The 23,318-nt window shown below is 38.1% G+C and overlaps 1 long non-coding RNA gene across 1 annotated transcript; it reads left to right on the forward strand.

Moving 5' to 3' along the window:
• The first annotated feature begins 19,641 nt into the window (after window positions 1-19,641).
• On the forward strand, window positions 19,642-23,030 carry LOC103558024 (uncharacterized). Its single transcript, XR_011542046.1, has 2 exons — window positions 19,642-19,781; window positions 22,940-23,030. It is a non-coding gene; the product is annotated as an uncharacterized lncRNA (long non-coding RNA).
• The last annotated feature ends 288 nt before the right edge of the window (window positions 23,031-23,318 follow it).

Genomic DNA, 23,318 nt, shown 5'->3' on the forward strand with positions numbered 1-23,318 from the left:
GGTTCTTCCATGTGAGATGCTACCATAGCATGGCTTGATGAGTGGTGCATAGGTCCATCTCCAGGACCCGAACTGGTGAACCCCAGGCCACTGAAGTGGAGCAGGCAAACTTATCTGCTTGGCCACAGGGCCGGCCCCGTTTCTCTTCTCTTCTTGGCCTCAGCCACAGAGGCCTTCTAGCAGCCATTCATATATCCTTCACATTCTTATTATGCCTCCAGGCTGGTATATGGCTCTTCACTTAGCTAACTCCCGTTGTCCTTCAGGGCTCAGCTTATATATCACTTCCTGTAGGATGTATTCCCTAACCTTCTAGGTAAGGTTAGCGTCCTTGTAGTAAGCTCGCATTGTGTCCTACATGTCCCTAGCAACACTCTTCACCCCTTGTTGTTTAATTGTCCCTCTTCCTCTGTTTTCATCCTTATAAAGCCAGTGCCTACTATAGTCCCTGGTACATATGAGGGGCCAGTATGTGTTTGCTGACTGACTAAATGGATATTCTTCCAAATGAACTCAATGCTTCAGCTAGTCTGAGCTTTTGACCATTTTTCAAACACACGTTGTAACCTCCCGTCTTTGTGTCTCAGCTTGCGCTGTTTTTCTGCCCAAATTACCCATACGTTCTATCCCCACCCTTCCCATCTCTACCTATTTTAAAGCCTCAGCTTAAATTCAACTTCTTCCGACATACTTTCCTAATCAATACAAACAGGGCTAGTTGTTCCCTCCGTCTCCCCAGGAAAATGAACATGAAGGCAACACTTTGCATGTATCTTCTCAATGTTTAAACAGCCCCCTAAAGTCTCTGCATGGATTGCTTTGGGTTCCATAGACCTCTGACACAGACTGGCTAGATGTTCACTAACCCACTTTCTCTTCTCCCTGAGCACACAGAATACATTTCTTGGCCTCCACTGCAATTGGGAATAGCCATAAGACTGAGTTTTACCAAGTGTACAGCAATTCCGAACTAGCCCTTAAAAATCCCTTACGCATATCGTCCACACTCCTTTCCCATCTGGCATGTAGATGAGCTTCTATGCAGATGACCATAGAAGCCACATGTTAAAGATGGCAGAGCTGCAAGATGAAAGGAGCCTGAATCTCCACGTGGAGGAAAAGTCCTCTCCAATCAAATATCCTTGTTTTAGACTTTATGTGATAGAAAAAAATATTTGTATCAAGTTTGAAGTGTTACATATTTTTGTGTACATTTGTTATGGCAGTTAACCTATCTTAACTAATATAAAGTGCTGAATTAAAAACCTCTGGTTTGAAAGGAAACAGTAAAATAATCAGTGGTTGCCAGGGTTTAAGGGAGAGGGAGAGATATATAGGTGGAGCACAGAGGATTTTTAGGGCGGTGAAACTATTCTGTATGAAACTATAATGGTAGATACATATCATTATACATTTGTCAAGACTCATAAAATGTACAGTACCAAGAGTGAACCCTAATGTAAACTATTGACTTTGGGTGATAATGACGTGTCAGTGTAGGCTCATAGATTGTAACCAATGTATCACTCTGTGCAAGGTGTTGAGAGTGGGGGAGGCTGTGTATGTGTGGGGTCAGGGCATATATGGGTACTCTTTGTACTTTCTGCTCAGTTTTGCTATAAACCTAAAACTGATAAAAACCCCTTGTTTTGCACATTTATAATATTTAGTTTGAGCTATTCATGTGCTCTGATCACAAGCTGCCTGGGAGTACCCCATTTTGTACACAGAGTCTGATAATATTTATTTACATGTGGATCGGTCCACTAAGATGACAAAGCAATCCTAAATGTGTATGGACCAAACGATAGAGCTTCAAAATATATGGAAAACAAACAAACAAAACCAAAAAACATGATAAAGCTGAAAGGAGAAATAGACAAATGCACAATTATGGTTGGGGCCTTCAACACTCCTTTCACAGCAATGGATAGAACTGTTAGACAGAAAATCAGCAAAAATATAGAAGAACTGAATAATACCATTAGTCACAGGGATCTAATTGATGTTTAGAAGCTGCTCTATACAACAACAGCAGAATACACATTCTTTCAAGTGCCCATGCAGCACTCACATACATAAAGCATATCCTGGGCTGTAAAACAAATTTCAACAAATTTAGAATTGAAATCGTTTAGAGTATGCTCTCTGACCGTAATAGAATCCAACTGGAAATCAGTAACAGAACAAGAAAATCTCTAAATATCTGGAAATTATACAATGTGCTTCTAAATAAGCCATGGGTCAATGAGGCAGTCTCAAGGGAAATTTTAAAAATACCTAAAACTGAATGAAAATAAAAATATAGCATTTAAAATTTGTGGGACACAGCTAAAGAAGAGCTGAGAGAGTAATTTATGGCACTAAATATTTATATTAGAAAAGAGGAAAGATCTGAAATCAGTAATCTAATTTCCTATCTCAAAAAAAAAAGAAGAGGAAAATAAGCCCAAACAAGCAAAAGAAGGGAATTAATAAAAATAACAGCAGAAATCAGTGACATTGAAAACAGTAGAGAAAATTAATGCAAGAAACTGATACTTAAAAAAATAAAAATAATGTTGATAAACCTTAAGAAAGACTGACAAAGAAAAGATGCAAATCACCAGTATCAGCAATGAAACAGGATAGCACTACAGATCCTGCAGCCATTAAAAGGATCAAAGGAGAATACTACAAACATCTTTCTGCTCATAAATTTGACAACTTGGAAGAAATGGACCAGTTCCTCAAAACCCATAAACTATCAAAATTTAACCGAGATGAAGTGGACAATCTGAATGGTCCTATAACAATTAGGGAATTTAATTCGTAAAGGAAAAGCTCCTGAAAAAGAAATTTCCAGGAACAGATGGTTTCACTGGAGAATTCTACTAAATATTTAAAGAGGAGTTAAGACCAACTTTATACAATGTCTTGTAGAAAATAAAAAGGGAGGGACTACTTTGTAATCATTTTATGAGGCTGGTACAGATACAAAAACCAGACAAAGACAATACAAAGAAAACAGAACAAAACTACAGACCAAAATGTCTCATGAACACAGACATAAAAATCTCAACAAAATATCGTGAAGTCAAATCTAGTAACATATAAAAAGAAGCATACACCACCACCAAATAGAATTTACTTCAGATATTTAAGACTAGTTCAATATTTAAAAGGCCATCAATACAAAACATATATTCACAAAAAAAACTTGTACAGGAATATTCATTGCAGCATTATTCATAATGGTTAAAAAGTGGAAATGACCCAAATACTATCCACTGAGGAATGGATAAACAAAATCCAGTATATCCACAGTGGAATACTATTCAGCTATAAAAAAGAATGAATTATTGATATATGCTGCAACACAGATGAACCGTGAAAACATTATGCTAAGTGAAAGAAGTCAGGCACGAAAGGCCACATAATGTATGATTCTGTTTATAAGAATATCCAGACTAGGGAAATACATAAAATCAGAGAGCAGATTAGTGGCTGTCAGGGACTGGGGAGTAAGGAGAAGGGGGTGACTGCTGAAGAGTATGGAGTTTCTTTTGGGGTGATGAGAATGTTCTGGAATTAGTGGTGATGGTTCAAAACCTTGTGAACATATTAAAAACCATGGAATTGTACACTTTAAATGTGTGAATTATACTGTATGTTAATTATATCTCAATTAAAAAGCCAGTCACTGTAATCTACCACGTCAACTGTCTAAAGAAGAAAAATCAGATTATCCTATCAATTGACGCAGAAAAAGCCTATCACAACATCTGATCCCATTCGTGATAAAAACTCTCTGAAAACTAGGAATAGAAGTGAACTTCCTCAACTTGATAAAGAAAATCTACAAAAAACCTATAGCTAACATTATCCTTAATGGTGGAAGACTGGATGCTTTCCCCCTAAGGTCAGGAAAAAGGCAGAGATGCACACTCTTATCGCTCTTATCTGACAAAGTACTGGGATTTTTCACCAGAGCAATAAAGCAATAAAAAGAAATAAAAGGTGCACAGACTGGAAAGGAAGCAGTATTCATTTACATGGAATATCATGTATAAACAGAGAGTTAGTTAAGAATCCAAAAGGGAAGGCAATCTCAATTAAAAATTTCACCTTTCTAAATAAAAGGAGAAAAATCACAGTTAATCCCCAAATTTATATGAAACTAGTTTAAAAGTTTCAAAGTAAAGGAGTAGTTATCCCCAAAAAAGTACAGTCGAGAAAAGTGGCTAACCGCCACCAAAAAGTTGAGAAAAGTAGAAAGAATTTAATTGGCTAATTGTTAAGTCCATTGAAACACAAAGATAAACTATAGCATATACCACATAAACTATATAAAACTGTAAAAATTGATAAAACAGAAAATTAGAAAAACTAAAGAAGGAAATGAAGTGCAATTTGTAGAAAACAGGGAAAGAGAAAAATATTGAAATGAAGCTGGAATAAGTAAATATATATTAATTGATAGGCTAAAGAAAATGTCTTTACAAGATTAAAAAGGAAATCTGATAATAACATTGCAAACAAACAACATGATTTGCATACATTTTAAGTTTTTGTTTAATAATAAATTATGTAAAGAAATTTGATTAGAAACACATATGTAATTATCTTCTTCTTTCTTTGATTTCTGCCCTCATTTTGAATGACATCAACATGACTTGGGATTCTTTACCCTTCTGTATTCCACTCCATTTCTGTTATCTACCTGTCTGTAACATTTAATCATTGTGAAATGTCTGTTTTTCTAACTTCTGAGGTTCATCAATTTGGAACACAGCATCTCTACCACTAAGTCCTAACCCACAGACTACATCTTCTGGAGACATAGGAAATATACCAAACAAAGGCGAGTTGGCTACTTTTAAAAAAAAAATTTTAGAGTTTTTATTTTATTGAGGTCATAATAGTTTATAACATTGTGAAATTCCCGTTGTACATTATCGTTTGCCAGTCACCATATTTACGTGCCCCTTAACCCCTTATGCCCACCCCAGAACCCTCTTCCCCTCTGGTAACCACTAATGTGTTCTCGTTGTCCATGTGTTTATCTTCCACATATGAACGAAATCATACAGTGTTTGTCTTCCTCTGTCTGGCTTATTTCACTTAACATAATACCCTCAAGCTCCATCCATGTTGTTGCAAATGGGACAATTTTGTCTTTTTTATGGCTAAGTAGTGTTCCATTGTATGTATATACCACATCTTCTTTATCCGTTCATCAGTCGATGGACACTTGGATTGCTTCTGTGTCTTGGCTATAGTGAATAATGCTGCGATGAACACAAGGGTGCATAAGTCTCTTTGAATCATTGATTTCAAGTTCTTTGGATAAATACCCTTCAGTGGGATAGCTGGATAGTATGTTATTTCTATTTTTAATTTTTTGAGGAATCTCCTACTGTTTTTCCGTAGTGACTGCATTACTTTGCATTCCTACCAGCAGTGTATGAGGGTTCCCTTTTCTCTATGTCTTCTCCAAAATTTGTTGTTTTTTGTCTTGGTGATTATAGCCATTCTAACATGTATAAGGTGATATCTCATTGTAGTTTTGATTTGCATTTCCTTGATGATTAGTGATATTGAGCACCTTTTCATGTGCCTATTGGCCATCTGTATATCTTCTTTGGAAAAATGTCTATTTGTATCCTCTGCCCATTTTTTGATTGGATTGTTTGTTTTTTTGTTGTTGAGTTGTATGAGTTCTTTATATATTTTGGAGATTAACCCCTTGTCAGATATATGATTTGCAAATATTTTCTCCTGGTTGGTGGGTTGTCTTTTTATTTTGTTCCTGGTTTCCTTTGCCTTACAGAAGCTATTTAGTCTGATGAAGTCCCATTTGTTTATTTTTTCTTTTGTTTCCCTTGCCTGAGTAGCCTGAGTTATTTGAAAAGACTTTTCTAAGACAGATGTCAAAGAGTGTACTGCTTGTATTTTCTTCTAGGAGTTTTATGGTTTCAAGTCTTATGTTCAAGTCTTTAATCCATTTTGAGTTAATTTTTTTGTATGGTGGAAGATAATGTCCTACTTTCATTCTTTTGCAGACGGCTGTCCAGTTTTCCCAACACCATTTATTGAAGACACTTTCCTTTCTCCATTGTGTGTTCTTAGTTCCTTTTTCAAAGATTAGCTGTCTGTAGATGTGTGGTTTTATTTCTGGGCTTTCAATTCTGTTCCATTGATCTGTGTATACCAGTACCATCTCTCTGATTTTTGTACCAGTACCGTGCTGTTTGGATTGCTATAGGTTTGTAGTAAATTTTGAAGTCAGGGATTGTGATGCCTCCAGCTTTGTTCTTTTTTCTCAGGACTGCTTTAGCTATTTGGAGTCTTTTGTTGCCCCATATGAATTTTAGGATTCTTTGTCCTATTTCCATGAAGAATGTCATTGGGATTCTGGTTGGGATTGCATTGAATCTGTAGATTGCTTTAGGTAGTATGGGCATTTTGACTATGTTTATTCTTCCAATCCATGTGAATGAATATTTCTTTCCATTTTTTATGTTATCATCAATTTCTTTCAATAATGTCTTATACTTTTCATCATATAGGTTTTTCACCTCCTTGGTAAAATTTATTCCTAGATATTTTATTCTTTTTATTGTGATTGTAAATGGTATTGTATGCTTGAGTTCTCTTTCTATTAGTTCATTATTAAAGTATGGAAATGCAACTGATTTTACTTAGTTGATTTTGTACCCTGCAACTATGCTATAGTTGTTGATTACTTCTAATAGTTTTCTGATGGATTCTTTAGAGGTTTCTATGCATAAAATCATGTCATCTGCAAATAGCGAAGAGTTTCACTTCTTCATTGCTTATTTGAATACATTTTCCTTCTTTTTCTTGCCTAATTTCTCTGGCCAAAACCTCCAGTTGAATAGTAGTGGTGAGAGTGGGCACCCTTGTCTTGTTCCTGTTCTCAGAGGGATGGTGTTCAGTTGTTCCCTGTTGAGTATGATGTTGGCTGTGGGTTTGTCATCTATGGCCTTTATCATGTTGAGGTACTTTCCTTCTATCCCCATTTTATTGAGAGTTTTTGTCATAAATGGATGTTGGATCTTGTCAAATGCTTTCTCTGTATCTGTTGAGATGATCATGTAGTTTTTATTCCTCATTTTGTTAATGTGGTGTATCACATTGATTGATTTCTGAATGTTGAACCATCCCTGCATCCCTGGTATAAATCCCACTTGATGTTGGTATATGATCCTTTTAATGTATTGCTGTATTCAACTTGCCAATGTTTTGTTGAGGATTTTTACATATACGTTCATCAGTGATATTGGCCTGTAATTTTCCTTCTTTGTGTTGTCCTTGTCTGGCTTTGGGATCAGAGTGATGTTGGCCTCATAGAATGTGTTGGGAAGTGCTCTGTCTTCTTCAATTTTTTTGGAATAGTTTGAGAAGGACAGGTATTAAATCTTCTTTGAATGTTTGGTAGAATTCTCCAGGGAATCCATCTGGTCCTGGACTTTTTTTTCTTGGGAAGTTTTTGATTACTATTTCAATCTCTTTACTTGTGATTGGTCTGTTCAGGTTCTCTATTTCTTCTTGATTCAGTTTTGGGAGTTGTTGGCATGTAGTTTTTCATAGTATTCTCTTATAATCCTTTGTATTTCTGCGGTGTCCATTGTAATTTCTCCTCTTTCTTTTTTTATTGTGGTAACATTGGTTTATAACATTATATAAATTTCAGAGGTACATCATAATATATTTTGAATTCTGTGTAGATTACATTATGTTCACCACCCAAAGATTAATTGCAATCCGTCGCCACACACATGTGCCTAAACATCCCTTTTGCCCTCCTCCATCTCCACTTCTCATCTAGTAACCACCAATCCAATCTCTGTTCCTATATGTTTATTTGTCGTTGTTTTTATCTTCTACTTATGATTATGAGTGAGATCATATGGTATTTGACTTTCTCCCTTTAACTTATTTAACTTAGCATAATACCCTCAAGCTCCATCCACATTGTCACAAATGGCTGAATTTCATCATTTCTTATGGCTGAGTAGCATTCCATTGTGTATATATATAACATCTTCTTTATCCATTTGTCCCTTTATGGGCACGTTGCTTCCAAGTCTGGGCTGTTGTGAATAACGCTGTGATGAACAAAGGGGTGCATGTATCTTTATGCATTTGTGTTTTAAAGTTCTTTGGATAAATACCAAGCAGTGGAATAGCTGGATTCTGTGGTAGATCTATTCTTAATTTCCTGAGGAATCTCCATACTGTTTTCCATAGTAGCTGCACCAGTTCCTCTCTCATTTTAAATTTTATTTATTTAAGCCTTCTCTGTCTTTTTCTTAGTGAGTCTGGCTAAGGACTTTTCAATTTTATTTATCTTCTCAAAGGACCAGCTCTTAGCTTCATTGATCAGATGAAAACACACTGTTTTTTTGGTTTCAATTTCATTTGTTTTTGCTCTAATTTTTATTATGTCCCTCCTTCTGCTGACTTTGGGCTTTGTTCTTTTTTTCTATTTCTGTCAGGTGTAGTTTAAGATTGCTTATTTGAGATTCTTCTTATTTACTAAGGTGGGCCTGTATTGCTATGAATTTCTCTCTTAAGACTGCTTTTGGTGCATCCCATATGAGTTGGTATGGTGTATTTTCATTTTCATCTGTCTCCAGATATTCTTTTATTTCTCCTTTAGTTTCTTTAATGATCCATTGGTTTTTCAGTAGCATGTTGTTTAGTCTCTACATACTTGTGACTTTCCCAGCTTTTTTCTTGTAGTTGATTTCTAGTTTCATAGCATTACAGTTGGAAAAGATGCTTGATATGATTTCAGTCTTCTTAAATTTATTGAGTCTTGTCTTGTTTCCCAACATATGGTCTATCTTTAAGAATGTTGCATGTGTACTTGGGAAGAATGTGTATTCTGCTATTTTTAGATGGACTGTTCTATATATATCTATTAAGTCCATCTGATCTAGTTTTTCATTTAATTCCACTATTTCCTTGTTGACTTTCTGTCTGGATGATCTATTCATTGATGTAAGTGGGGTGCTAAGGTCCCCTACTATTATTGTGTTGCTGTTAATATCTCCTTTTAGGTCTATTAATAGTTGCTTTATGTACTTTGGTGCTCTTATGTTAGGAGCATATATATTTATAAGTGTTATGATCTTTTGGTGGAGTGTCCCTTTTATCATTATATAATGCCCCTCTTTTTCTCTCATTGCCTTTTTAATCTTGAAGTCTACTTGGTCTGATACAAGTATGGCAACACCTTCTTTCTTTTGTTTGCCATTAGCTTCCATCCCTTCACTCTAAACCTCTATTTGTCTTTAGAGCTGAGATGTATTTCCTGGAGGCAGCCTATTGTTGGGTCTTGTTTGTTAATCTATCCAGCCACTCTGTGTCTTTTGCTTGGAGAATTCAATCCGCTTACATTTAGAGTGATTATTGATATATGAGGACTTAATACTGGGATTTTATCACTTGTTTTTCAGTTGTTCTATATTTCTCATTTCTTTTCCTGTGTATTTCGGACTGTGAATTCAGTTTGATGATTCTCTATGATGGTTTTCTCAGTTTTCTTTTTATTTATCATTTGTGTCTCTGTTCTGATTTTTTGTTTAGTGGTTACTGTGAGGTTTGTATAAAAGATCTCATAGATGAGATAGTTCATTTTCTGATGGCCTATTTCCTTAGTCTAAGCTAACATTCCGTCCCTTTCCTCATCCTTGTGTAAGTTATTGTTGTCACAACTTATTCCACTTTGTGTTGTGAGCTTGTAGTGAAAATGAAGTCAGTATAGTTTTTTCCAATATTTTCCCTCCTTTTATCTTTAGTGTTATAATTGTTTGCTAACTTGTTCTGATAGAGAGCTGCAATTTTCTGATTTTGTCTGCCTGTTTATCTCCTTGCTTAAGGCTTGTTAAACCTTTTTCTTTTCAGGTATGAGGGCCTTCTTGATCATTTCTTGTTGGGGGGTGGTTTGTCTTATGGCAATGAACTCTCTCAGCTTTTGTTTATCTGGGAAAGCTTTTCTTTCTCCATCATATCTGAAGGATGTTTTTGATGGATAGAGTACTCTTGGCTGAAAGTTTTTGTCTTTCAGAATTTTGAATATGTCATTCCACTCTCTCCTAGCCTGTAAGGTTTCTGCTGGAAAAGCCACTGAAAACATAATAGGGGTTCCTTTGTAGGTTATTTTCTTCTGCTTTGCTGCCCTTAACATTTTTTCTTTGTTGTTGACTTTTGCCAGTTTTACTAATATATGCCTTGGAGAAGATCTTTTTATATTGATGTAATTAGGAGTTCTATTGGTTTCTTTTACTTGTAATTCCACCTACTTCCCTAGGTTTGGAAGTTCTCAGCTATTATTTGTTTTTGAACAAGCTCTCTACTCCTTTCTCCCTATCTTCTCCCTCTAGAATACCTATAATACTTACGTTGCATTTCCTAATTGAGTCAGATATTTCTTGGAAAATTTCATTTCTTTTTAGTTTTAGTTCTCTGTCCTCCATCTGAAGTGCTTCTATATTTCTGTCCTCTAAATTGCTGATTCCGTCCTCCATAATATCAATTCTGTTATTTAAGAACTCCAGACTTTTCTTTGTCTCATTCACTGTGTTTTTATCTCCAACATTCCTGATTGGTTTTTTTTGTTTTCAACCTGTTTTGTGACAAATTCCCTCTGTTCATTAATTTTATTCCCAATCTCATTAAAGTGTCTTTCTGAGTTTCTTGTAATTTGTTGAGTTTTTTATGGCAGCTATTTTGAATTCTCTGTCATTTAGATTGTAAATTTCTGTGCTTTCAGGATTTATTTCTGGGTGCTTGTCATTTTCCTTCTGGTCTGGAGTGTCAGTATACCTCTTCATATTCTTTGATGGGGTGGATTTGTGCCTTTGCATTGTGGTAGTATCTGGTTGCAGATTCCACCTGCTGCCACTGGAGTGAGGGAAGGAGTTGTGTATTCTAAACCCACTGTGATCCCTGGCAGCTGTGCCTGTCCTTTTGAAGCTATGCTGACAGGGTCTGTCTGCATTATCCTGCTTGCCACCACTGCTTTACTAAGGTATGTGCGGGTGCTCTGGTGGGAGTCCCATGCTCTGGCTGACCATGGTGTGCCAGGACGGGGGAGGGGTGCTTTTGTGTGCAGGATCCTGGGGTTGCCTTCACTCTCCACTTGCTGTCTGCCCTCCTGGGCTGCTCAGCTTAGTGAAGATGCCCTTGAGATTGCTTATCCTCCTTGGTGTAGAGATTTCCCATGGGCTGGGAGGCAGCTCTGAGAGTGAAGGAATTCCTGTGAAGGACTGCCCACCCCTCCTAGCAGAGCTGCGTGTGGTCCTGAACTCTAGGTCACTCCCATTTGGGGAGGAAGAGGAGATCCTCTTATCTCCTTCCACTGCCTCCTGGGGGGTCCAGCGCCCCCACTTTGAGGCATATGGCAGAGTGGATTTCTCAGAAGTCTATTGTGTTGTGTGAATGTCCTCTGTTGGTTTATGAATGTACTTTTTGTTGTATTTTAGCGGGGAGAGTCTAAGGGAAATGCCCACTCTGCCATGACGCTGACATCACTCCTCTTAGGAGTTGGCTACTTTTCATTTTGACAAATCACTTACCCTGTAATGCCTTCATTTCTTCACAGATGAAATATGGATTCATTCAATCATTTATTTATTCAACATATAATTATTTAGCTTCTACCATTTCTGAGGCACTGTTCTAAGTATCCAGAACATGTTAGCAAACAAAGGAAAGATCTCTACTCCTGTGGTACTTACACATTCTATTAAAGGGACACAAAAAATAGCTAACAAGTGTAATAAATAAGTAAATTATATGATATGTTAGAAGATGATAATGCTATAAAAAAGAAACAAGAGTTGAATAGTGTAAGGAGGGTGTGGACTGCAGGAGTCTGGGTGCTGTGCAGTTTTGAGTAGGGTGGTCAGGGTAGGCCTCATTGAGAAGGTGATATCTGAGCAAAGACTTGGGGGTTGAGGAGTTAGCCAAGTGGAAATATGGAGGAGGAACATTCCAGGAAAAGCATCACATGTAGAGTGAAAGTCTAAATTGGGAGCCAATGATACAGAGCTTTGTAGGCCATTTAAAGGACTTTAGCTTTATTCTGTGTGAAATGAGATTTCATTGCTGGGTTTTAAGCAAAGAAGTGATGTTTTCAAATGTGTTGAGAATTTTGACTATAAGAGGCACTAACAGGAGCAGAGTCATAAGGAGCTGTAGGATTCAGGACGTATTTTGAAGACTGTGTCAACTGACTCTAAGCTTTTGACCTGAGCAACCAGAAGGATGATGATATAATCAATAGGGAGAGCTGCAGGCAGAGCAAGTCTGGGATTAATATTTCCAGGGTTTCATGAGCTTTGGTGGCCTCTGTTGTGGTTGGAATCCAAAGTTTCTTCTCTGATTTGGTATTTCTCATCATCCCTACTGCCTGTCCTCCTCTTCAGCTTTGCCACTCTCTAAGTCTTAGCTTTAGGGGAGGTGGATCAGCCTAATTTTCCAGGCAGTCTATTGGCTGGTTCCTCTTACTTAGCACTTAGTTGTAAATCTCTGCTAAACTTTCTCCCTCAAGACACTGGTCCTCAAAAGAATATGAATGACTCCTAGTTGGGAAAAAAAAAAAAAAAAAAAGACCTCCTAATACTTTCATTCTTTTTCTTAAAAATTGTTTCATATAATTAATTTTTTCTTAAAATTATATTTTGCAATAATTTAACTTTTAGAAGCAAATTTGATGCTCACTTTGCAGTGCTGGAGGGTTAATTTCTCTAGGTAAGGATAACATGGAAGCATTTCTCCTTCTAGTTTTCTTTTTTTGAGAGAGATTAATCTTGAGCTAACATCTTCTGCCAATCCTCCTCTGTTTGCTGAAGGAGACTGGCCCTGAGCTAACATCTGTGCCCATCTCCCTCTACTTTATACGTGCAATGCTTGCCACAACATGGCTTGACAAGTGGTGCATAGGTCTGCACCGGTGAACCCCAGACCACCAAAGCACCGCTGGGCCAGCCCCTTCTTCTAGTTTTTCACAGACTATTTGAAACTTGATTAGGAAAAGCTTCCCCTAAGGTTGAGCAAGAAAGACACTTTCCATATTAATCCAATCTCTGACTTCTTTATTTTGGGGTCATGTGTAGGAGTGGTTGAGTTTACAGTGGATAGAATGAGTTTTAAAATATGCTAACAGTCTACTAAGACTTGGGTTGAAATTAACTTATTTTAGTCAGGTCCCCCCGAATAATTGTGATAGAGGTATTGGTCTGTGGGGTCAGGTTTGCACTAAAGTCATTGCACAACAAAACTTCCCCAAGGCTACATTTTTATGTTTCATTTTCAGACCGTTGGTGCCACAGGAGCAATTAAAACTTGTGAATAATGTCTGTATCCCCCTTGATAAATAATGTGGATGGCCTGCAGTCTGTTCACATTCATGACAAGGGATTTAATAGGCTATTGTATTAGTAACAATGTGGATGCAAATTGTAAACATGTATCATCTCCAAAGTTTCACGCAATTTTCAAAGCAGTGTCAGTTGAAACAGATGCTCTAAATATCCCCAAATAAACAATCTTTAGATGATTTCTCCACTTTCTCCAAAAACATTTTGTCTCCCAGTAACTTCTATTTATTGTAATATTTATTGTAATACAAATAATATTGTAAAATCTACTAGAAAGTGAACAGTGATGGATAAAAAGCTTAACATAATGCCCTCTAAAATTGATTTCTTATCTCTTTAGTGCTATAAGTATATCAATAGCACCTCCCGTATGCTGGAATGTAGTAATAAGTTCCCTCTGCATGTTTACTAGAATGTTTATTAGGAGGTAAACTACATGTATGCTAGTGAAAATTTCCCAATATATTTATGTACAATCTCAGAATTTTACAATTGATGTCGCCTTCACTCATGAAGATCAGTAATCCTAACAGGAAAGTCCAAAGATTTGAAAGTCTTAAAATCTAATTAATGTTTTGCCAAGAGGGGAAAACTCATTAAGAATTATTATGTCTCCTAATACATAGGTTAGAGGAGACAGACATGGTTCAACAAGTATTGACTAATTTCTGCTTATAAGGCTTGCACTAAGCATATGGAGAATAGAAAGAAATATAAATCATGGCCTTGACCTCAAGAGGCTCACAGCCTAGTTGGCAGGATGATCAAAAGTTAAAATGTATGTGGGCATAAGAGACAATAATCTAATAATAAAATGGATATCAGCCTAGCATATTTTAGGCATTTTGAAAGAAATATTATTTTTGTGAGATAATCAGGAAACGCTTCACGGAAGAAGTGAAATTAGGTGGTCATTCAGGGGAGGTGAACTCTAAACAGGTGAAAAGGAGGGGGAAGGCAGCATATTGGTGAGAAATATCCTGAGAATCAAAAGCAAAAGAGAAGCTTGCAGGCTTGGGAATAGTGGCGGTAAGATTGAGAGGCGAGGAGACAAGTTTGGTTAAAGTGTGGGATACATATAAGTCAATGAAAGGAAGCAAAGCCCAGAAATTGAAAAAGGCTAAGTTGTTAAGACTTTACTCCGGGGCCTGTCCACTATGGGGAGGTTGGTTTCTGGGGTAAGGATTCAGGCAGAGTAGAGATTAAGTCCCAGCTCTACCACGTGTGAACAACAGGTGATTTAACTTCTTTCAACCTCAGTTTCCCTTCTATCCAATGCAGATTATATCTACCATGCAGAATTGTGAGGGCTGCATGAGACAGCATGTTCATTGTCACATTAGCTGTCATCTCCCTAGTAAACGGGCAGGGCAGGAAGACTACAATAAGGGCTTGTGAAGAGGAAAATGACATTTTTAAAGGGATGGTTTGGTGGTGTTTTGGGAATATTAAGTCTGTGATCATGTGTAGGATGAACTGAGAAAGGGGAGCAGGTGTGCTGGAGGTGAGAGAAGCCAGGAAAATGAGCTCGTCAGACCACACACAGAGACACAGGGCCTTGAACCAGCCATCCTGGCTATGACCAAGCCAGTAGAAATGACAAAGAGAATATCAGGAGGGAGGAATGAAGGGATTTACTGAAGGTAGAGCCAAATGTAAAAAACGAAATCCAGAAGAATGATGTATTGATTTCAGTTTGAAGAAAGAAGCATCAAAGTAGCAGAAGAAATTACTAAAGAAAACCTCTAATGGACATTTGTTTGCTGTTTCTGTTTCGTTTTGCTTTGTCCGCCGCCCAGCGTCCTAAGTTACTCTTTTCTTTGGGTTAGCTCCTCTCTTATTTTCTTAATGACATTTATTTTATCTGGCAAATCAGAGTCCTTTATTTTCTTAGCACGATGATTGTTCTGGAGGTGAGCATGTCATAAGGGTGGGCCAGAGTCCTTGCCCAGGATTATTCTAACTAAAGATAAATCATCTTGGCCTCTATGTATAGAAACTAGAAGGATGTCAATCTGGAGAAAGCTGATGGTAGGAATATATGAAGCCAAATGGAGACCATGGGAGATTAGAGAAGCAGAAGGACAGATTTAGAGGTTTGGGGATGTTGAGGTTAGTTTCATTTTCTTTTTTTTTCTTTTTCTTTCTTTTTTTTTTGAGGAAGATTAGCCCTGAGCTGACATCTGCTGCCAATCCTCCTATTTTTGCTGAGGAAGACTGGCCCTGAGCTAACATCTGTGCCCATCTTCCTCAATTTTTTTTTTTTTAAATATGTGGGACTCCTACCACAGCATGGCTTGCCAAGTGGTGCGTATGTCCTCACCTGGGATCCGAACAGGCAAACCCCGGGCCTCCGAAGCGGAATGTGAGCACTTAACCGCTGTGCCACTGGGCTGGCCCCAGTTTCATTTTCTATGATCCACGGAGTTGCCCTGATTTCTGCAGGATCTCTTTTTGAATTTCTTTGAGCTAATTTCTATCCCTTTAATAAATTCCTTTCTGTTTAAGCTAAATTATATAACAGAGATGCTACTGCGCAAACGTTAAGTTTTTGCAAGCCAAAATATTATAAACAAAATCAAGTCAAACAAATTGGGAAACATTTGCAACAAATACAATATGACAAAAAGGGTAACTATTCTTATCATGTGGAGAGAGTTTATATGTCAATAAGAAAATATTAACATTCCAAGAAAAAAGTGAGCACAGGCCATGAGCAGACCATCTACAGCAGAAGAAATACAAAGAGTCAATAAATAAGAATCTGCCTCAATAACAATCAAAGAAATATAAATCAAAACAGCAAGGTACAATATTTCCCTAATAAATGGCATAGGTGAAAAATATGGTAATAATGCTTGGGTACAATGTACGTGTGTGTAGGGGGGTTATTCCACTTTTCTTGAGGGCGTTTCTCTGCTTTATGTCTCAAGAACCTTAAAAATATTCATAAGCTTTGATCGAAACATTCCCCTTCTAGGAATTACCCTAAGGATATAACCAAAGATGTGCATAGAGATTCACATACTAGGACATTTATTGTAGTGTTATTTATATTAGCTAAATTGTAAATGTCTAATTGGGTGATGGCTGAGTAAATAATGACGAATGGACAGTCAATGTGATGAAAAATTATGAGCCAATAAAAATCACATTTTTGGAAAATGCTTCGTTGACATGGGAAGTGCTCACTAAACATAAGAAGGGAAAACAAGTTGGATGTAAAATGATGTGATATGGTCCCAATTATTGTTATTTTATTCGCATATGTGTCTGTATATATGTATTAGAATGCAAAATGGGACTTTTTCTACTATCTTGAACTTTGGCCAAAGCCCAAAGCCGAGCATAATTGATAACAAGTATCCTTACATTCTCAAGAAAGGGATTAAGACACAGTCTCACAGTATTTATTATAAATTGAAAAAAAAGAAAAGAAAAGAAGCCTAGTAATCATTGTTACCACCAGAAACAGTCTCTATAAGAGATTTCTTAGAAAGGATTAATTGAAGTGAATTTATGGGGGAAGAGTGTGCTTTTTTGGCAAAGACCCTGGAGACTGCTGCTGCCCTGGAGGGATCCAAAGGTGGGAATTTGACTGGAATAGTCCACAACCATGGGGTGAAGAAAGAGAGGGGAGTAGTGGGAATAGGCCTCACTTTCACCTCTGGAATAAAGATGTGTGAATGATCCCATGGTGTGAGTGGGGTAGGGTGAGAAGAACGAAAGACCAGACCATTGCCTCCTTCTCTGCTCCAAATTCCTGAGCTACAGAGAGGCCTGGGCTCAAGGAAGAGAGAAACATTGACTTGATCTAGATTGAATTAGACTTTGTAATTCCTGTACATGAAATCCTTCCAAATATCTGAAAGTGACAGGAAAGCTATGGACTCTGCCTGGATCATGGCCAAGGACAGGAAATGGAGACCTGATGAAACAAACTTGAAGGCAGTGGCGGGGAAAAAAGAATCAAGCTGCTTCATCTTTGTACTCCACCCAGCCCATCCTGCATAATAATCACTCCTAAATGCATTGATCAAGGTTGGGAAAAAATATATCAAAACCTTATCTGAAATCATCTCTGAGTGGTGAGAGTATAGGTATTTTTTAACGTCTTCCTTAGATTTTTTTCTGTATTTTTCAAATTTTCCAAAATAAAACATGTACACTTTTATAGTAATAATAAGACATAAAAAAGAAAGGTGGAGAGGAAATGGCTCAAGAGAAAAGAGAAGAACCAAGATCAAGATTTTAAAAGGGAAATGAATCTTCTACTTAGTCTGAGCCCCATGTTATATCGGTATTTCTGTTGAAATGCCTTTTGTGTCTCTCCCTCTTTTCATTTTCATGCCATCGTTCTGGTGCCTACCCTTCTACCTCCCACTTAGAAACTGCAGTGACCTCATAATTGATGTATTTTCCTCATACCAACCTCCACACCGACAGGACCATCGTCCCCAAACACGTTCTGCTCTCTAGACTCTTTCATCGCTCGCCAGTTGTTCCAAAACAACCCCTACCAGCTTCAACCAGGCCACTTTCTTCACTGTCTCTTCTAAGGGCTAAGCTTAACCCTACTTGGGCTTTTGTTAATTTCCAACATCCAGAGAGATCTTTCAGTCTATTCATATTGTAACTGTTTCCTGGAGATCACCTTGGTTCCCATACCTTCTCTCATTTCAGATAGCAAGAGGCACTTGGTTGGGGAGCTGATTACATGTTAAACAGAGTTCTCTACTTTTTCATACATGTAAATCGAATAACAACTTATAAACTCCACAAGTGGGGGAACCAGGCAGCGTACTTTTGTGTGTATATCCCCATGTCACATACGACATTGTTTAACACATAATAGTCTCAGGAAGTATTGTTGAATTGATTGAATCTGAGTAGTTATCATGGAACTATTTAACCTGTTAATTCCTTACCAGAGCTACTAGAACTCTGGCACTTAAAACAGCCTACCAATTCCTTTTCTGAATATGGTAAACTCTCTAAATCATCTTTTCTCCCTTTTCACCTCTAGTATGTGGTCATGTGAAAGTAATTTGACAGAGTATCTAAAATGTAGAATGAGAGAGTAGACTTATAAGAGAAAACAATCCTTATTTAAATCCATTTGTATTTGCAGTGAAAAGAAACTTCCATATTCCTATTCATGTTACTATTACTTTCATTTTACTATTGTCATTTAAAAGTTAATTTCGGAGCCTCCAAACAAGAGTTATTAAAAATATAGAAAACTCTTTTACCCCTTCCCCTACTCTTCCATCTAGGAAAGTATTTTTTCTTCACCTTTCTGAATAGATCCAAGGAAATAAAATAGAGGTGCATACCTGTTCTCTCCATCCTTAAATTCTTTTATTTCTAAGTAAATTTACCCTGACTCCACACGAGCCAAGTATTAATTAAAGCGCAAATAAGAGAGAGAGATTGGACATAAACAAAGGTCAAGTGTTGTCTCAAGTCCACAAAAGGGCCATGTCCAATGGGACTGACAAACACTACATACTTCTGTGAGCTGCATATTTCAGAGGCCATGATATAGTGTAGTGAATTTGATTTGACCTCATTAGCAAACACATTACTGATCATAGTACTGATCTAGCTTTAGTTTTTAAAAGCTGTTTTTTTAAAGCTCCTTCTTTGACCTCACACAGAAACCCACAGACAAGTTTTCCTTAGTTCCTACCTTTTCTTCCACTAGAACCCAACTCTGTTGCTCTCTGCAGCAGCAGTGCTGTAGTGTAGACCAGGCCTGTCTCTTGGGTTGAAGCTCAGGGAAGCAGCCTGAGTTTCTGGAAGACCCTAAAACCCAGGGAAGGTAGGCTTTTCCATCCCTAGCCCCTCTGAACTCTCCTCCATATGCAGCCTGGGTTTACCTCCCAGAGTCACACTGGTCCTGCTCTCCCACTCGTTTAGTAAAAACAAAACTCTCTAGGTTCCTGGTGTTTCCCTACCATTGCGTTGGCTGGCAGGATGCGGAAGGTGAAAGCCGGGCTATGGCTGCTGACGGCAGAGGCTGAGGTGTGTTCACTGCTGGAACTCAGAACTCATTTCTCCATAGAAACTATGGTGTACTGTTAGATAGGTTCTAGAGTGCATTTAGAATTCCAGATGAGGTATGTGAGCCAAACGGACTTTTATGAGTTCTCCTGGACACATACCTACTCCTTTTAAGGTTGTTTCCTCAGAAATGTGGCTTTGAGTTCCAAACAGTTGACCATAAATTGTCTTTGTGGAGAGGGAGCCCTGGGGCCTTATGACTCAATTGTTTGCTGTGAATTCAGACAGGTGTGGGCCCCTTTGAGGGACCAGCCCACTCCACCTCTACTCCAGGACCAAGACTTCTGAGCTGTTGGGGAAACCAGGAACCCCCTTAGAGTGAGTACCTAAAAGGGAAATAACAGACCTTAGGTGGGAGAGGGTGCACATGACCTTGATGCAAGGACCATGACTGGGGCAGGAAGGGCAGGAAGCTCAGGGAAGGTAGGAGTGAAGGTTTCCAGAAGGTCTTTTGGCCCAGCCCCAGAGACTTTAATAGTGTTATATTGTTAAGTTCGTTTCTATAGACTTGTGCCAGAGTCATTGGCAGGAAGGTTGTAATAAAAAGCAAGTGGAGCAAAGAACAGAATCTTTAGAATTCTCTAAGAAATGGAGGCTAGGGGTAGAGTTTTCTTGTGGCATAGAAACAGAGTCCATCACAGATATGTGTGTGTGTGGCATTCCGCTGTTCAATTGGAACAAAACAAATTTGTAGTTATAGCCAAGGCCACACCAACCTGGTGATGACAGGAGGCGTGACAGCAGCCAACAGGGAAAGTGGAAACCCTTATCAAATGATGAAAGAAATGGAAGCCATCATAAAGTAGGAGGAAAAATGATCATGAATTTATGATGTCTTATGAATTTATGAATCTGTATGAGGTCTTATAGGATCGGAAGGAAGAGGTTCAAGGATACTGGGATCCAGAGATTAAGATGGTGGGGTCTGATCTAGGTTTATCAAATAATTGCTGTTCTTGTCACTCTTTCGATTGTGCCCTGGGGACACTTGGCTTCTTTTATATATCCCATGGTATACAGTGTCATGCATAAAGTAGCCCTTAATAAGTGTTACTGACAGCCTAAACAAATAAAACTAAATAGAATGAAACTAAATAAATATATCGAGGTTCAGACAAGAGGCAAAAGGTATCATATGCTGCAACATTGAAGACACCCTGTGTAGGTTTGGAAGCTGACTTTAGCCTTTGTTGGTTGTTATAACTGTTGAGTGTGCCCGTCCGGTCTTTGCCTTCAGAGGAACTCAATAGAATTATGAAAAGAAACCAGGCTTTCCTGTGATAGTTTAAATTTGATTTTATGGTCTTTAAAAGAGGTCTGGTAGGCCTCTAAGCCTTCTCTCCTAACAAAGCGTGTGGTGGGTAATAGTGAGGAGGGACAGTTGCTGGCAAGGTCTCGATAGTGATGACGGTGGCAGTGGTGGTGGTGGGGGTGGGTAGGAAGGCATTTTTGATGAGAGGTGTAATGTATATTCTAGCTATTGACTCCTGTAGCCAGAAGGAGCTCTTCCAGGCTCTTGGAGTGGAGTATGACTACAGAAATTGGTCCTTCTATCAAAACTATTCAGCTTACATGTTAGGTTTAGCACTTGAGCTGAGTGTTGGGACAGAGGACTGCCTTGCTCTAGTCTATATAGTAGACAAAAATGTATTCAACCAAAGTACTTCATAAATGTCAAATGATCTAACTCATGAAGAGTGCCCATTCATCATCCTTTGAATAAAGAACGTCTATTGAGTTCCTATTTTGTGCTAGGATCATGTCAGCCCTCTGGAGGTACTGGCAATGGCTTCAAGTTTCTGTGCTTTTGTGTTTGTAATTCCTCGAGAGCAGTGACTTAGACTATCTCATTCATTTTTTGAAAAAAATTTCTCTGAGACCTCTTTCCTGGAATTTTTCAAAGTGACAGTGGAAGGTGTAGCCCTCTTTCTTCTTAGTTTCCAGAACTGTTGGCAGACATATCCCTTGCCACTTGGAGGGCCTTGAGAGAATGAGCCCAAACTATAGGTAGAAGCCAAGTGGAGAGGGAAAGCAATGACGATGGAAAGAGGGACAGGCCAGGACAGACAGCAGGTTCTAATGAGTTTAGAATCCAGTCATGAGGTCTTTGCTACCCTACCTTTCCATCTTCAGGTTTTATGGATCTATGAAGTCGCCTAAGGTAGTTTGACATGGATTTCCAAGACTTGCAGCCAGAGTCCTGATTTACACAATGTTCAACACTGAACCCTCCTTTCCTAAACCTGCACCTCTGTAGGAAACCTCTTGTATCCTGGTTAATGGTTCTACTCACCATCTTGTCTCCTGAGGTCAGAAAGCTGTGTCATTCTGGACTCCTTCCTGCCCATCACCCCTGATAGTCAATGATAATCACCAAGTCCTCATGATGTTGCCCCTAAATATCGCTTGAATCCAGATCCATGCTGTAAAATCCATCCTCCACATAGCAGCTACAGGAAGGTATCAGAAATGGAAACCCAGCTTTATCAATATAATGCCTAAGCTTCCCACGACCCAGTCCTACCTTCTCCAATTCTCACTTTTCATTTTACACTGTGTTGATCAACAAAAAACTGCTTATTTCAAACACAAACCAAGTCTAGGCTCTTGTGTCCGTAGCTATGACAGCTTTGATGTTGAAAAACAGAGGCTGTCTGTTTCCATTGACTTAATCTTCAACACAGTCTTCAATACTTCATTTTGTGCAAGATGAAGCTTAAATTTTGTAGGTTGCCATTTAATGCTTTCCCTATCTTTACAAGCCTCCACCCCCAACTCCATAAGAATTGTTGCTTCAGCCAGACCATTCTATAATACAGCTGCCTACAAACATCTTTCGCCTTCTGGTTGTTTGTTTACACAGATCTTTCTGCCTGCAGAGCTCTTCAGTTCTTTGCTGCCCATTCACTTGTATCAACCCTCAAGGCATTCCAACCCACACTGATTTCTTGCTCTTCCAGCCTCTAAAGTTCTTATTGTGGCACAACTCTTTTGATCACTTATTACACATTGCTTTTTATGGATATTTGACTCTTCATGAGTAAGTCCTACAAGTTTCCAAGCTCAGCGAGGACAAGGACCAAGCCTCAAGGCTCTGAGTGTGCCTTGCACATTGTTTTGTAGATGGTGGGTACTCAGTAGGTGTTTGTGGATTTTCTTCTACTGGATGGATCTCTTGAGTCACTGCAGCTACACATTTTGGTGAGTTTTTAATAAATGGGTTCAGAGAAGACAAGGCCAGTCAATTTTAACTTCCAAATGTAAAAGTTATTCGAGGTCAAATTCCTTAGTTGCCACAAAGGGGATAATCACTTTCCTGAGGTGCCTAGCAACAGTCTTAAGTTCTGCTGAACAAGTTCCAGGAGTCTGTAACTTTTGTGTCAATGAAAATTATAATTACTCAGTATAATTGCAATTACAAGGCCATGGAAATCATGAATATTATAATTCACGCATCTGTGAAATTGCCATTTCAGGGCTCATGAAAGATACAAGCTCAAGACAAAGGAGAAGAAGAAAACCTTGGAAACAGATTTCTGGTCACAATAAAGGAGTCTGGAATTATAATTTTTAATTCTCTTTACATATGCTCCTATTTATTTTTGAGTGTTTCACCTTAAATTGGAGTACATGAACATAGAAACTCTTCTGGTATTTCCATATATTTTGTTTTCCTGCTCTCAAGATTTCTCTCTTGTCTGTTTTCATGGCTTTATTACCATTATAATGAGAATTTTGGTTAACATCCTGATCATCTTGATATATAAGACATTTTTCTTTTAAAGATCTTAGACATAAGTTCCATTTCATTTATCCTCCCATAGAATTTAGTATTCTTTCCATTGTAAGTGACAT

The sequence above is a fragment of the Equus przewalskii genome, chromosome 7 (genome assembly GCF_037783145.1).
Source record: "Equus przewalskii isolate Varuska chromosome 7, EquPr2, whole genome shotgun sequence".
Taxonomy (NCBI): Eukaryota; Metazoa; Chordata; class Mammalia; order Perissodactyla; family Equidae; genus Equus; species Equus przewalskii.